Source organism: Oncorhynchus mykiss, chromosome 8 (genome assembly GCF_057628025.1).
Source record: "Oncorhynchus mykiss isolate SJ-2025 chromosome 8, ASM5762802v1, whole genome shotgun sequence".
NCBI lineage: Eukaryota > Metazoa > Chordata > Actinopteri > Salmoniformes > Salmonidae > Oncorhynchus > Oncorhynchus mykiss.
In genome coordinates this window covers 65,295,732-65,308,331 of record NC_143029.1, presented here as the reverse complement: position 1 = coordinate 65,308,331, position 12,600 = coordinate 65,295,732, and the positions used below count along the sequence as shown (strand labels likewise).

Sequence of the window (12,600 nt, the reverse complement as noted above, 5' to 3'; positions counted from 1 at the left end):
GTATGCAAACACAGCGGATATTCAATTACCACTACACACTATGACCTGAGACCACATATCTCTATACTCTATGGTGTTTAGAGCCAGAGCCCACCACACACCTACTTACTTCTTTAAAATAGAACCCCCCCCCTAGCTGAAAAAAATAAACATCCTGAAAATGACAACTGCATCATAATTTTATTTTCAAAACACAACCTACTACATGGCTATTTGAGAGTTTGGCTGTGCAGAAAACAGGAGTTTCCTCCCTTCTCCTGGTGTTATTTAAGGAAAACTCAGTGTTTCCCCTCCTTTGCAAGCAGTTCTGGGTGTGGTTTTAAAACTTCTGTGAATGATGTGTATGCCTTTGACTCAGTCCCTAACTTAAAGAGGGGAGGAGGAGCGCACTAGTTGGAGCACAGTTTGAGCTTGGGGTTGCATTGGAGCTAAGGAGCAACATGTATGATCCACTGCATTCTCTCTTTAACCAATGGCTTTGGGATCACCACACTAAGTTCATATAAAGATCATTGGGCTTTAATCAATCCCAAATGGAAGCTGGCAGTACTTTTGTGTGAGTAAGAAGGTGCTTTTCCAAAATCTGTTAACATTTCAAGTTTGTGTTTAATGTAAAAATGTATTCTTACAGCAACCGTTTAACTACATACAATAACTTCAAGATTTTTGTTGCAAATGGAAACTGTAATTGTATGATATTTAATACAATGGTATAGTACTTTACAGTAAGTACTTGGAGCACTGTTTGATCCTTCAGAGCAGTTCGGGTCTCCAGCATGTGTAATGTGCATTTGGTTCGCACCTGTATTTCCCCTGTACACCCGTACAGGGAATGAATGAAAAGTTATCTGCTTAGTCGACTTTGTACAATTTTTAGATTACTTAAGATAACCTTTTAGATAAACCTCTGAAAACACCCATAGTATATATGACAGTTGGAGAGAAAAGATTCAATAGCAATTCAGTGCTTTGGTTTAGACTAGGAAGGAACGTAAACATGTCAAAATGCTACATTGAAACAAAGCCGAAACTGTAGGACTTGCCAGCCCCTAATTGATATCTTTACTTACTTTTTTAAATCCTCAATAGTTAGTTGATTTACTAATAAAAAATATATACTAAAAAGGAAAATACTTAAAAAAACGTAATAATGACATCATTTGCTACACAATTTTCCAGCCTTTTCTCACTATTCAACACAATGCTGTTGTTTCACTGTGTACATTGGACAATACTGCGCTTTTTGTTAGGTTTTAACAATGGCCTGGTAATTCTAGGGTCCACATTTTGTTTCAGTGTGCTGCAGATGTACTTGAAATGGGATCCACAACAACCACCATTTCTATTGCTTTGTGATGGTTGAAATCTGGGAAGGAATTGTACGAAAATATCTTGTGCTTTTAGTGCACCTCGTCAGAGGATCACCATCCTTTTTGTATTGGTGGAGGCGTAGAAAGAGGCCACATACCCGTCTTATATTCAGTATGTGTACCAGAGTCCTTTTTTTGTTATAGCCTGGACATATTGCTTTAAATTTAAAATTCATGTAGCACAATCTAACAATATTCCCAGAATCAATTAGACGTGTTTACATGAATGTAAACCTCCCATGCTTCACTGCTTATATGGCTCTCCTTGAAAATATGAGAGGAGGAAGTAGGGAGAAATAAACAACTGTAACACAGTCTTCAGAAGTTAGAAGTTGTATAATGAATAAAAAAGCCGGGCCATGTGCCTTGCCTAACCTTCCCGCTCTCTCTCTCTCTCTCTCTCCCCTTTCTCTCTGGGCTGAGTGTTGGCACAGAGGGAGGAAGTAAGCCGTCTTTTCCACCTGACATCACTGAATGATTAGATCAACACTGTGGTTCTCTTTGCAGACAGTTGCTGGCCAGTTGGCCATTATAATATAGCAGGGTTGGGTTTTTCAGCTAGCAATATAAATCTTACTGAGATTCTCCAAAAACAGTATATCACTGGGGGAAAAAACAGCTAACCTACTGTTCATATTCTTAGTGAACATAGAGATACCTTTTTAGAGTCCAGACAGGACTGAATAGAGTCGATTCATGTTTAAACGATTGGGATGGTTTCTTTGTAATGTTTTTTTCAAAAATAACTTTTTACACTGGAAATATTGATAATATTTAGCCAACGGTGTGCATATACTTAATTTAACTGGAATATATGTATTTATATGTACCATTTTAATGGAGATATAATTGAACCATAGAGTGAACCCGGCCTGTACAATACTATTATGTTGTTGGTTTTATTTCCCATGAGTTCTTATTGACGGAAAGCCTGTCTTTATGGAATGGGGAGAAAAAAATGAGGCTCATAGTTACTTTTTACATTTTATTGTAAGAATAAGGAAATTACACAAATCAATATAGAAAATGAATTGATTGAAAGGAAACAAACTGTACACAAAGCAACAGGGCACAATGTAAATTAAATTATACAATATCATATTATTTGCAACTAAAATCCTTGGTCATGAGTAAATGGAAATAAAACATAATATATTGAATATAATAAATACATGATTCAAATTCTATATCCTCTATAATATATTTATTTAGATATTACTCATTTATTTAGTCCTAAATAGAAAGATATAATACATGTATGTCATTATAATTTGTCTGCTTGCATTCAACAACAATGTTACCGTTAATGTAATTCAACATTTTCCATTGAGAAATGATTTCCCTGGTGAATTTCTGTGTCAGGAAATGTAATCGCATATAGTTTACAGGTGGAATATAGATGTATGTATGCATGATTATCCATGAGGGATGTGTCAGCAGGGGTTAGATATTGTGATATAATGCATAAATCTGATGCTAGATTTGATTCTGGATGATAAAACTACAGAATAATCAAATCACATATTGATCTAATCAAACTCATAAATTAGGAAATATAAGTATATATTATATACAATACATGTATAACTATATAGAAAAATGTTAACAATAACAATACTGTCTTTCTTTCCTCTTTACATCAAAGCAATGTTAGCTTCCAACGCTACCACTATTTTGAAGTAAACAATATAATTTAGAGGTATTTGTAGAAAGGAAAGCCAAAGAGAGAGGGAGAGTGAAAGAAAATGAAAGGAGACAGATAAGAGAAGTAGGTAGAGAGAAAATAAGAGTAGGTAGGCTAATGGAAAGAAGAAAATAAAGATGAAACAGCAATTATAGACGAGGAGCTGGTGGTAGAGGTTTTTCTCTCCCAAGCTTGTTTACAGGAAGTCCTCTAAGGTCCAACAGATGGGTGTATTCACATTTTATTGCATTTTTCCAAGCCTCATAAAGTTCCCAAATTCAGCCTACCTTCATTTACGTGTGAGAAAAAAAGCATTGTTGCTGCTACTTGTCTCACTGCATCTTAATCAGAAAATTATATGCAAGTACTTGTGACAGGTTAATTGCAAACTATCACTGCCGGTTTTTTATATTTTAAGTTTATTAATGATGTAAAATGTGTCATTTCTATAAGCATAGAGTTGAGTTCTCTTTTTCCCACATGAAAAAAAGACTACAGCAGACTATAGAATACTATAGTACTTACTGTAGAATTCTTTAGTATACTATACTCCACACTGGAGTATCCCGCAATCATGTGTAGTACTTATGATATAATTGTGTAGTATACTGTAGAATACTATAGTAAATACTACAGTATTAGCCACAAAAAGCACTAGTAAATACTACAGTAATATCCGCAACACACTACAGTGTCTGCAAAAACACTACCGCATATCAGAATGTGTGCCACCCATGAGTGAGAAACCTGCATGCCAAGTTCAGCCTCCAGTCCTACCTAATAACAGATTATGAAACAGTTGCTCTTTTAGTGTTTGTCCAGTAGGTTTCCTCAAGGAGAAATCAATTAAACAAAAACACTATTGTGTAAACTACAGTCATGTCTGCAGAAACACTACAGTGAATACTTCAGTAAAGTTCACACAAACATCATAGTTTATAAAAATAGTAATGCTACAGTATTTATACCATGGTACACAAAAATATATTTTAATGTGGGTTGTTTGGCCGGCCATGAAAGTTCAGTCACATCATTCAACACCCATTGGAATAGCATGTACCCACCTCATCTCTTATGACTCTCTAATGCTCAGATAGGAACACTCACTGTAGTCATTTCTCTCAAAGCTTTTGCATTTTGACTGCTTTCTTTGGCGATGGAAGTTAAAGGCTCTGTTTGGTTTCATGCAGCCAAAGCATTAATTTGGTCTGTGAGCCTGGTTTGATTCAAATGTGTGTCCTCAGAGTGCACTTTAAAGACCTGAACATGCTCACTGGTTTCATGTTGTAAAGTTAAGGGTTGCTTTGCTTCCAGATACCTGGGGCTAAAGGTCTGTAAGACATTTAGTGACTGAAGAAGTTTCTATGGAAGAGGTTTAATTTGGCTGCTAACCTCAAAATAATTATTTTTAGTTTACTCCTTCCACACGCAAATGTAAACCAAGGGAGTTTGAAATAAATACTTTGCGCTTGTATTTTTGATTTTTTTTTTTTACTGTTTCTGATTATCACTACAGACTAGACAGGTGCGTTATCTATGAGAGTCTTCACACTTAACTAAACTTTTCACAAAAATACCATCGGCTACACTTCAATGTAAACTTACTAACGTGTCACATCTCGACCGCTACCTCCGGAGCTAGCGCCCTCTAAGCAGGGCAGGTTAAACAGCAATGTCTTGTTGAGCCAACACTTACAGTAAAAACTGTAACAGCGTAGTAAAGTTTTTGAAACAGCTGAAATTCGTTTTTATAGTAACGGCCTGTTACGTTCTGAAATTGTAGCCATAGCTTTAACTAACGACATGCTTCATGATCAAGTAACGTTAGCATATCAACAATGAACATTTACCCCTCCCATACGAATACTGAATAAAAGTACTGTAACGCTATCATACAGTGTCATTCATATTATAATATAGGCTACACAGCTAGGTAACTGCTCGCAAGCTAGCTAAATAATGGCTGCATCCTCACATACACATGCTAGCTGTAGGTGAATGCTAACTTTTAGCTGAACCATAGGAGCTCTTAGGCTTACACCAGCATTAAGGTTACCTTAGAACAAAGCTGTCTTTATTGATCATGGAAGACATTATATGAGGTAAAAGCAAATTGCGACTGAAAATGTTGATAATTCCCGTGGGAGTTAATTCTTGCCTGGACCTTGGTGGCTCATAGTCCAAAATAAATAAATAAATAAACCCTGTTGAGATTTAAAGCTACAGCGACAATTTCAGAATGCATAGCAGGCTGTTACTACAATTTCAGGTAAAAACTGTATATAGTCCCAAATATAAATAAAAGCTGTTTCAAAAACATGTCTATGCTATTACGATTGTTGGCTCAACGAGACATTTCTGTTTACACTGCCCTGCTTAGAGGGCAGCACATGTTGGGCGAGTGTCGTGCGAGGTAGCGGTTGAGACGTGACAAGTCCGCAAGTTTACATTGCAGTATACGTGTAACCAACGTATTTTTGCGAAAATTCTAGTAAGTGTGAAGACCTTCTAGGTGTGGTTAGTGTACATCAACCTATCAAATAATTTATGGAATTATATAGTTGTTTTTTTCCCACACATAATTATAAAGAAGCATTGTTTTTGTATTGTTGTCTTTGTAACAGGCGTGGCAATATTATCATATTTTTCTGACACAACAGCCACTTATAGAGAATGTTTTCAGTTGCAAGTTCTATAAAATGTGTTTTCCTTTAACAGACTCTGAAGTTTCAGATGTTTTAGGTTAGCTAAATGTACCACAGTGGTACAACACTTGTGATTTGCATGAACATACAGTTGATGAATTGCAATGTCCTTTCCTTCTAGTGATATTTAGTCTCAGAAGGGAAGACTCATCTCAAAAACCACGAATAAATATATTCTTGGTTAATTACTGTTTAGCTCTGAATTATAATCATAACAGTGACAGGAACCTCACAGTTCATGAGTTCACTTTGAATGACGGGTATTTCCATGTTAACATAATTTCATTGCAAATAAGTGCCCGTCAGTATTTCGTAGTATCTTTACTGATGGACTGGTGGTGTATACTGTATATAGTGGTTTAGTTGGGTGGTTGTAATCCAGCTGCAGGTGATTCTAGCCTGGCAGAGACAGATCTCTATACTCCCTAGCAGAGCCAGAGGCCTTGTGGCTGTTTGAGCCTCTCTGTTCTCGTCTCCAACTGAAGTTATCAGTGTGCTTCTGTCTGCCTACATCATGGCTCCTCTGAGTGACCCCCACCCACCCTGCCAAACAGCCAAAGGCCCGCTTTGCTCACTCCCTGTTAGAGGTCGACCGATTAATCGGAATGGCCGATTAATTAGGGCCAATTTCAAGTTTTCATAACAATCGGAAATCGGTATTTTGGGGCGCTGATTTTTTTATACCTTTATTTAACTAGGCAAGTCAGTTAAGAACACATTCTTATTTTCAATGACGGCCTAGGAACTAGAGGTCGACCGATTATGATTTTTCAACGCCGATACCGATTATTGGAGGGCAAAAAGTCGATGCCGATTAATCGGCCAATTTGTTTTAGAAATGTGTATATATATATATATATATATATATATATACTTTATATATACTTTTGTAATAAGTGCTTATAAGAACCTCCAATAGTCAAAGGTTAATGAAATACAAATGGTATGGAGGGAAATAGTCCTATAATTCCTATAATAACTACAACCTAAAACTTCTTATCTGGGAATATTGAAGACTCATGTTAAAAGGAACTGGTGTGTTTACAGACTTATTCAATCGCTCCCTATCCCAGTATATTGTCCCTACATGCTTCAAGATGGCTACCATTGTTCCTGAACCCAAGAAGGCAAAGATAACTGAACTAAATTACTACTCCCCATGTGCATTCAATTCTGTCATCATGAAGTGATTTGAGAGACTAGTCAATCGCCATCACACTGCACATTGTCCACTGCCTTATCCCATCTGGACAAAAGGAATACCTATGTAAGAATGCCGTTCATTGACTACAGCTCAGCATCTAAGCTCATCTAAGCTCATCATCAAGTTGGAGGCCCTGGGTCTCAACCCCGCCCTGTGCAATTGGGTTCTGGACTTTCTGACGGGCCGCCCCCAGGTGGTGAAGGTAGGAAACAACATCTCCACTTCGCTGATCCTCAACACTGGGGCCCCACAAGGGTGCGTGCTCAGCCCCCTCCTGTAGTCCCTGTTCCCCCACAACTGCATGGCCATGCATGCCTCCAACTCAATCATCAAGTTTGCAGACTACACAATATTAGTGGGTTTGATTAACAACAATGACAATTAACAATTAACAACAATGACGAGACAGCCTACAGGGAGGAGGTGAGGGCACTCGGAGTGTGGTGTCAGGAAAACAACCTCTCACTCAACGTCAACAAAACAAAGGAAATGATTGTGGACTTCAGGAAACAGCAGAGGGAACAACCCCATATCCACATCGAAGGGACAGCAGTGGAAATGGTGGAAAGTTTTAAGTTCCTCGGCGTACAAATCACAGACAAACTGAAATGGTCCACTCACACAGACAGTGTGGTAAAGAAGGTGCAGCAGCGCCTCTTCAACCTCAGGAGGCTGAAGAAATGTGGCTTGTCACCCAGAACCCTGACAAACTTTTACAGATGCACAATTCAGAGCATCCTGTCGGGCTGTATCACAGCCTGGTACGGCAACTGCACCGCCCTCAACTGCAAGGCTCTCCAGAGGGTGGTGCGGTCTGCACAATGCATCACCTTGGGCAAACTACCTGCCCTCCATGACACCTACAGCACCCGATGTCACAGGAAGGCTAAAAAGATCATCAAGGACATCAACCACCTGAGCCACTGCCTGTTCACCCCGTTATCATCCAGAAGGCGATGTCAGTACAGGTGCATCAAGGCTAGGGCCGAGAGACTGAAGAATAGCTTCTATCTCAAGCCCATCAGACTGCTAAACTGCAATCACTAACTCAGAGAGGCTTCTGCCTACATCGAGACCCAATCACTGGCCACTTTAGTTAGTTGTTAGTTGTTGGGGAATTGTTAGATTACTTATTAGATATTACTGTTAGATATTATTGTTAGATATTACTGCACTGTCGGAACTAGAAGCACAAGCATTTCGCTATACCCGCATTAACATCTGCTAACCATGTGTATGTGACAAATAGCATTTGATTTGATTTGGAATGGCATCTGACTGAGGGCCAGACCAAATAACGTGCTGCCCTTTTCTCTGGCCTGCTGCCAGAGCAGAGTAGTTGTCTAGCCATAACAGCTGAGACTGTGGGCAATCAAGGAGAAAGGTTCTGGCACAACATAAAGACTGGGAGACGAACTCCATGATTGTTTGGCAGCCAGTGGCAGTAGGGCTGTAATGCATCAGCCAATCTCAGTATTGAGTGCTGGTTTATAATGGAGGCAAGTGAGGTGCCAATGGCTGGTCTCAAACGGAAATGATTTAGCCTAGAGAGAGCAAGCTTCTGCAATTCTAGAAATGTGATTTGTGTGATTTAGTGAGACTTGCCATGTACAAACTATCCTCAAACGTAAGAATAAAACTTCAGAAGTTCCCATAGTAGGAAAGTTGATTAAAGCAGACTAAAGCTTGTTAACATGTATGGGGAAGAATGTACAGTATATGTGTTCTTCATGAAACTAATATACAGTATTATGAAGACAAGTGGTGTTCACAGGACAGGGCTGATCTTCATACAGTAATTGGAGAGGGGAGTGATCCCACTATGGCCATTATCAAAGGGCTTTGTGGTCTGTCCATAGACTCAAAGCAGCGATACTCTCCAATTTTGTGGACAGGCTTATGACGTCACATGTAAAATCTTGACATGTTTTGAGTTATAATTGACTTGTGGTGAAAAGAAACTAGCAATGAATAGGGTACATCTCTGTACGATTAAAAATATTTTTTTGAAAATGTATGAACATAACAGCTCGCACACTTTTGCTCATATAACTCATCTGAAAGTCTTTTAAATTGAAAATCTGTTATTTCTTCATGTCCTTTTGACACCTCTCTTACATCAATGTATTTAATTTGATGCCATCCTATCTTTCATTATAAGCTATCTTTGATTTTCCTTTCATTCAGTCAATCAAGTCTTTCTCTAGGCTATAAAGAGCTGTAAAGAAGAGAGTGAGTGGAAGGCATAAGTAATTTAACTTTAAAGATGGACTTTAATTCAGTAGTCTGTTTCCCGGAACTGGGCCAGTTTAATTAACGTGAATTTAGCTGTCAGACTTGGAAGGGAGCTGCCCAACGTTCAAGCCACAAGATGTCTGCTATCTTCCTTGCCTCAGAGCATGTCTGTAAATGTTCGCCATGATCTAAGACAAAATAACTGTAAGGTGTGATTAAGAAGCATAATGGACAAATGATGCAATTAAAAACTTTTATCAGATGATATACTGTCATGAATTTCTAGGATGACACATATTTATTATGCATCCATTTCCCTCCCCCAAAGTTTGTGATGGTCACTGCTGATACCTTAAATAAAGTTTACGAACCACAAAATTCTAATCAAAACAGAATCGTGAGACGATGATGATGATGGCATAAAATGTTCCATTTCACCCATTATTACAACCCAGGAGCAGTCAGTCAGTGACGACAACTGAAGTGTGTAAAGCCAACTGCAGCGGAAAGAGTTAACCGCACGCTGTAAACGATACAGGAAAATATTTTAATCAATATTTTGAAATGCCATGTTTTGCACCTTGGTTCTGTTTTTGGATTGCTTGTCTACTGATAGGGAGGAGAGGGCCTCTGATTCTGAGCTGTGTGAGAAGTAGGGCAAACCTTTAGTCTCAGTCCATCAGCCACTGCTGCTCTCTCTGTGCCCAGAGGTCCAAGTACTGTAGATTACTTTAGACCTTGTAATTCTGGTTCTTTTCATCTCTGAATTCATTCTTATCTTTACCTCCCTTTACCTTTAGGTTATTATTTTCATCTCTGGATTAATTATTCTTTTTTAATTTCTTTACAGTATGGATCTCAGAGTTTTAGAAAATTTCCAACATAGACAACATCTTGAAGGTGAGTATGTTTCAACATAGAGTGAGCTGAACATTAACTTTTAAGTGTTAGAATGACATATAAAGAACACTAATTGTATCTCTATGGTTGATGCCATAAAGACTTGCTAGGTAGTATCTAATAAATAGTACTTTCACTGCGTGGCAGTGAATAGCTGTTGCATGTAAGGTCATTTAAATGTACAGTGCATTCGGAAAGTATTCCATCCCCTTGACTTTTTACACATTTTGTTACGATACAGCCTTATTCTAAAATGTAAAAAAAAAAATAAAAAAATCCATCATCGATCGACACACAATAGCCCATAATGACAAAGCACATTTATTAAAAATACAAAACAGAAATACCTTATTTACGTAAGTATTCAGACCCTTTCCTATGAGACTTTTTTTTAAATTGAGCGCAGGTGCATCCTGTTTCCATTGATTATCATTGAGATGTTTCTACAACTTGATTGGAGTCCAACTGTGGTAAATTAAATTGATTGGACATCATTTGGAAAGGCACACACCTGTCTATATAAGGTCCCACAGTTGACAGTGCATATCAGAGCAAAAATCAAGCCATGAGGTTGAAGGAATTGTCCGTAGAGCTCCGAGACAGGATTGTGTCGAGGCACAGATCTGGGGAAGGGTATCAATGTCTGCGGTATTGAAGGTCCACAAGTACACAGTGGCCTCCATTATTTTTAAATGGAAGAAGTTTGGAACCACCAAGACTCGTCCTAGCAATCAGGGGAGAAGGGCCTTGGTCAGGGAGGTGAATAAGAACCCGATGGTCACTCTGACAGAGCTCCAGAGTTCCTCTGTGGAGTTGGGAGAACCTTCCAGAAGGACAACCATCCCTGCAGCATTCCACCAATCAGGCCTTTATGGTAGAGTGGCCAGGTGGAAGCTACTCCTCAGTAAAAGGCACATGACAGCCCGCTTGGAGTTTACCATAAAGGTCCAACAGACCACGACCCTAAGCCCAGATCCAAGACAACACAGGAGTGGCTTCGGGACAAGTCTCTGAATGTCCTTGAGTGGCCCAACCAGAGCCCGGACTTGAACTCGATCGAGCATCTCTGTAGAGACGTGAAAATAGCTGTGCAGCGATACTCCCCATCCAACCTGACATAGCATGAGTGGATCTGCAGAGAAGAATGGGAGAGACTCCCCAAGTACAGGTGTGCCAAGCTTGTAGTGTCATACCCAAGAAGACTCGAGGCTGTAATCGCTGCCTAAGGTGCTTCAACAAAATACTGAGTAAAGGGTCTGAATACTTATGTAATATTATTTAATTTTATTTTAAATAAACCTGTTTTTTCTTTGTCATTATGGGGTATTGTGTGTAGAGTGATGAGGGGAAAAAAACAATTCAATCCATTCTAGAATAAGGCTGTAACGTAAAAAAATTTGGAAAAAGACAAGGGGTCGGAATACTTTCCGAATGCACCGTATGTAGTGCAGTGGCATTACATAATCATTCATTTAATTGACATCATTTGTACTGTATGTATGACTGTAAATACAATGCAAAATAAATGATTTAATAGTACAGGTCAAAAGGTCATGAAGAAGCATGTGGTCAAAGGATGTGGAAAGTGTAACTACATCCAGTCCAGTTCAAGGGTTTTCTAAACAGGCATAGAGACTGAGTGTGTTTGCTCAGGTGCATCAGTGAATGTGAGCCCACCTCCTTCAGGACTATTTCTATAGGACTGTTAAAAAGAGGATGAGGAGGGGAACAGTGAGCTCAGGGAGGGACGTGTGTTAACTGTAATTACAGGGTGATGAGTGGCTGGACTCGGCCATACTGCACAGACACCTGCCATCAGTCTGCTCTCTACCTGACTATAAGGCTGTTGTATTCTGTTTGTCTATCTGTCCGTCTGTCAGCCTCTCTCCCCTCTCTCTCTTTCTCTCTCTCCATCTTACATGGGGCAGCCAGTGGGATTCCTGGCAGAGTGATTTGGTATTGTATCATAAAATCACATTGCCAGGGATTTCCAACCAGCTGCATGCCACACTCTTCAACATCATCCCCATCCAATCCTGCTGGAGCCTGTTGCCTACTCAACCTTTGTCTACCGTCCCTATGCTACATGTTCCTTCAGAAGGTCACTGGGGATGGGGATCACAACTATTGAGGCCAATGGCTCTCATGTTCAGGATATAGCTAACGGCCCCAGACAAGCATTCTTTGCTACAAATGTGAAATGTTCCTCAACATCTAATTGTGGTTTCCCAGTCACTTGTGCAGTCTCAACAACCCGCTCTGAACTGGTAAATATATTCTAGCACTTTATTCATGCAGGAATAAAACACACAGAATATTATCCCTAAGCCATCTTCTCCAAATATCTCCACCAGCAGCCGTAACACAATGCTTATCCATAGCTGAAAGATCGAAATTTCTGGATAAAAAAAGAAAAAAACGTGCATACCAAAATATGTGAACATACAAGAGAGATGGATGACATCTGGATCTAATGATACGGGGTTCAGAGTTTCGTGAGGT

General features: G+C 39.2%; 1 long non-coding RNA gene across 1 annotated transcript; it reads left to right on the top strand.

Annotated features, from left to right (window-relative positions):
- Nucleotides 1-297: 297 nt before the first annotated feature.
- LOC149982080 (uncharacterized) lies at nucleotides 298-10,436 on the top strand. Its single transcript, XR_016482786.1, has 2 exons — nucleotides 298-556; nucleotides 10,049-10,436. It is a non-coding gene; the product is annotated as an uncharacterized LOC149982080 (long non-coding RNA).
- Nucleotides 10,437-12,600: the final 2,164 nt, after the last annotated feature.